This window comes from Sinocyclocheilus anshuiensis, unplaced genomic scaffold, assembly GCF_001515605.1.
Source record: "Sinocyclocheilus anshuiensis isolate Anshui unplaced genomic scaffold, SAMN03320099.WGS_v1.1 scaffold1562, whole genome shotgun sequence".
Classification (NCBI taxonomy): Eukaryota; Metazoa; Chordata; class Actinopteri; order Cypriniformes; family Cyprinidae; genus Sinocyclocheilus; species Sinocyclocheilus anshuiensis.
In genome coordinates, this window is record NW_015542414.1 from 301,077 (window position 1) to 305,908 (window position 4,832).

Consider the following 4,832-nt stretch of genomic DNA (forward strand, 5'->3'; position numbering starts at 1 on the left):
TGAAGTAGGGCTGGGAGTTCATAAATACTTTTAAAATTTCCAACATACTTTCATGCTTAAATATGTCTTTGATGCTTAAAAAAAGTCTAATATTAGCCAAAAAATTATGTTTCCTTATTTTTTGGCCAAATTGCCCTTGTCTCATACCATAGGGGAAGAGGTAGCAATATAGGGAGATGGGGGGGATTGAAACTTGACAAAACAGTTTTTTATGTATTTTATTCCCTTCATTTAAAAAAACCCCTGAAAGGTCAACTTGGTGGTGGAAATGGTTAGCAGTAAGTTTTAAGTACGTTATAAAGTGTTTCTTTACAACACTTTAGCTCACAGAGCTTTAAACTCTTTAAATGTGTTTTTGTTGTTTCTGGTGGTGTGGCATGTTTTTAATATTTTTTTAAGTAAACCGAAAAGATATTTTGTTATATCATTTGGTTTCATATTTTTGAAGCACAAGGTTCTCTTTGAAGATCCAGACATGTTTGCCAATAGGCTAACATGTTTCTTTTCACAGATATGTTTTAAATGAGTTTGTGTTAAGTGCTTTGTGATGATTGAAAATGTATATCTGATGCATTTGTATTCTCATGATTACAGTCTTATTTGTCTGGTAGTCCATAACGAAGTATGATATGAAAAGTGACACCCAGTCGACATGCACTTTTTACAAAATAAGTGACATAATCTTTTGTCATGTGGAGAATAGGACCTTTTGAAATCTGGTGCAATTTGATTTGTTATAGTAGACACAACCACTGAATTGGAATTGGATATTTGCTGTATTAGTTTATGTTGTATATGACCAGATTTTCTATACATATCCCAAAACATCAGCTTTTTAAATGATTTGTTCTTGTTAATTTTGTTCATTTTATAAGAAGACTTAAGATGCAAAAAGTCCATCTGAGATTTTTCTTTTAAATGAGCATTTTTATCAGGCTCCTATGAAAATAACATTGGACATTTTTAAAAAAGGCATTCAATAACTGACTAATAACTTTTTTTTTTGCCATTAAAGTGAAATTACTGAGCAGAGGAGCCTGATATAAATATATATATATCTTCTGATATCTTCATATATAAAATCCCAGCTTGCTGCCAACATGCACATTTGTACATTTCATACAGCAGATATTGGTGTTGAAATATCAAATGGTGCTTGGTACCTATAGGCAGCTTCACATATATATACATTAAGGGCATCAATAAGAGTCTTCCTCTTCCTATACTCTGGATGGTTGTACAAGATTTTTTTTTAACCTTTTTTTTTTTGTACCTGACAGAGTATATATTAACTAAGATCAACTTGAAATGGCCTAAGCCTTGTTTTATATAACCACTTATATATGACATATTTCACATTTATCTAGAATGATATGTAACACTGAAACATAAGCCACTTTGATACACAAATTTGAGCCTACGTTCATGGTGAGAATGATCACTATTGCAGTAGCACAGTGGGTATTGTGAATCATTTAATTATGAATGCAACCAGACCTGTTCAGTTTCAAACAAGCTTATATTATATGTTAAAATGTAATTTAATGAAGCTTTAAAATCACTTCTGAGGTTACAAGGATTATGTTGTGTCAATGCACTCATGAAAATGCACTGAGTGTGTTAAAATCTCTTCATCGAACAGATGTTCAGATAATCTCTCTCTCTCTTTCAACTCAGCTCAATTCAATTCAGTTCAGTTTGAATGAGCATGACTGTGATTAATGGTATGAATGTGTAGAGTAGCACAATTTTGCCAAACAATAAGCAATAAACATACACACACACATAAATGATATAATAAACCCACACAAAGAAAGACTGACATATATTGCGCTGTGAGCTGGACACATTCTTCCTTTTCTCCCAATCGTCTTTCTAAATGACTTGCTCACTGGAAATCAGGTAGAAATGCAAGCTATTTGAGAAAAGTAATAGTCTTTAATGGTCTTATTTGCTGCACTCTGTGAAGAAATGCAACTTGTACTCCACGACTCCATCAGTGTGCTCTCTGGGTCTGGGTTTTTTATTATGTATTATTTGATCATCTGTGAAATTGATTAGCTGCGAATTTAGGATTAACAATGATTTTATTATGGTATAATAAGCCCTTCGTGCCTTGTCAGTCCCATCTTTTATTGCTCAATCAAATTGTCCATAGGCTGAAATCGTTAGACCCAAATACAGATGACATGATTAAGAATGTAAAAACATTTTTTTTCAAAACGTAGTTCACCTTCAAGTACCATGTAGATGCTATCTTATATACATAATCATGGCTAGTTCACATTTTTTACATCAGTGAATAATATTTTTTATGGTAGGTTTATATTTTAAAGTCAATTACAATATATTATATATTACAATATACAGTATAACATATTATAGTGTAAACTAATTAAAGGGGTCATATGATGTTGCTAAAAAAGAACATTATTTTGTGTATTTGGTGTAATGAACTGTGTTTATGCGGTTTAAGGTTCAAAAAACACATTCTTTTCCACATACTGTACATTATTGTTTCTCCTCTATGCCCCGCCTTTCTGAAACGCATCGATTTTTACAAAGCTCATCGGTCTGAAAAGCGAGGTGTGCTGTGATTGGCCAGCTATCCAGTGCGTTGTGATTGGCCGAATACCTCAAGCGTGTGATGGAAATGTTACCATACTGTGATGACGTGTCCGGCCGGAGCGACGAGACAAAACATTTTTAAAACCCATTATAAACGAGGCATTTGTTGCATCCAGTGGGGACATAATATTTCCTCAGCGACCAGCACGGATCAGCTCCAGACATGAGGAAGCGGATTTCGTCCTCTTTTGGAAGACCAAACAAAGTAGTTTCGCCTTCACAACGAAACACACAGTGCCTTCACGACATGGCGGCGGCAGCAACAATACTACTGCGAGAATAAAAGTTGTTAGGCATTATGCAAATCTTCCCACATCTGTGTAGGCGTGTTAGAACGAGCTGTTTTAGGTAGGCGTGGTTGACTCTTAACTTTTATAAAGAATATCTCTTTGGATTTGAGACTTTAGTCTTTGCAACTTTACAAATCTTCTTTATGCACCAAGAGCTTGTAACACTCCAAAGAAAAAGGAAAAATTTAAATAGCATCATATGACCCCTTTAATGATTTAAACAGGTTCATCCTCCAATATGTCCTTGCTGAGGCTGGGATGCTGTCATACAAGATGAAATAAACTGACTTCATTACAGTGACGAAAGGTGAGTTACTTTATTATTTTCAAGTGGATTTCTTTGCCACAACAGTGCATGCATGTACAAATGTTTTTGTGTTCATTATCTTTTGTTTTCATAGTTGGATCTGTGGTGTAGTAGTTTTGACTGAGCGGTGAAACATAAACTGTAAATACTTCTGTGAAAATCTCCATTCCAAGTCCTGAATATTTTTTTTTTCTGAATTTGTCTTTTGTCCCCTTTCTCTCTTGAATATTCTGTTGGAAACAATTGTTGAACCCCACCACAAATAATGATTACCTATAGGCTTGACTATTCCATTACATTAGTGAAAACTAATCATAATGACATTCTAGAGCAGTGATGGACAACTTCAGTCCTGGAGGGCCACTGTCCTGCAGAGTTTAGCCCCAACCCTTATCAAACTCACCTCCCTGTAGCTTTTGAGTGATCTTGAAGACCTTGATTAGCTGGTTCAGGTGTGTTTGATTAGGGTTGGAGCAAAACTCTGCAGGAGGCCTATGCTTTTTTATTCATTTATTTATTTTTTTTGCTGGCCAGAAACCTGAAAAGTTGAGAATTTGTAAGTATTATACAGGTTTGCATTTTCATATGAATTAGTACAATCTCACAAAAATTTACAATTTGTGGGTAATTAAGATGCACCCCAAACCTAAACCTCGGGGTGCAATGAGCGCCAATTTGCCAAATCATAAAATACTTACAAAAAGTCATGAGAATGTGTTGTCCTTAGCCTGTTGACTTCAAAAACCATGTTTTCTGTATGTCACAAGAAAAAAAGGCATGTTCCTTGTTTCCATCACTTTATTCTCACTGTCAGTGTTTGTAAGAAATAATGATAATAATAAAAACATAGACTACGGTAATTTGGGTAAGACAGGGTAAGATTACCCCCCCCACACACACACACACACGCATCCCCTCATTTTTTTTTTCTTGACCATAGATGGCACAAAATCTCATCTCAGCACTTTTGATGAATGGCTACACTATTTTTAATTTTGTCATTTAATTTGAATATCAATATTTGTGAGATTTAGTCAGTCAAAATTGCTTTGTGGTTAAGTGATCTAAATTAGTGTCTCTGGAAAACAGTGATCTTGTGTATTATTGTTTTTGTGTCTCTCCCAGAATTGGCACAGAAGGCCACAAGTGGTGTGTTGTTACTAGTGTTATTATTTTTTTTTAAATATAATACTTATTGTAATTCATGGGTTTATTATTCAATATTTCTATGAATTAAATTTCAGACATTGTCTCTTTTGCTTAAAACCAATAGGTTATTTGAGTGTAAATTAAATTTGCATTCATAGTGATGATATTATGACATACCTTTTATTAAAATATGCCACTTTACTCCAGTAGGGGCCATCTTGCCCCTGTTTTAATATTTTACATTTTGTGTCATAACAAATAAATTAGAAAATGTTTCTATGCATTTCATTCCTATAATATCACATTAGCTGATGCAACATCATTCTGCATAAACTAAACCTATATCTAAGTCTATATTACAGTTTAAAAGTAAATCCAACTTGTTCTTTAGGGGTCATTGTCCTCCATCCTATTTATTTATTTACAGTTGTGTCAACTGCTCAGATGACATTTAAATA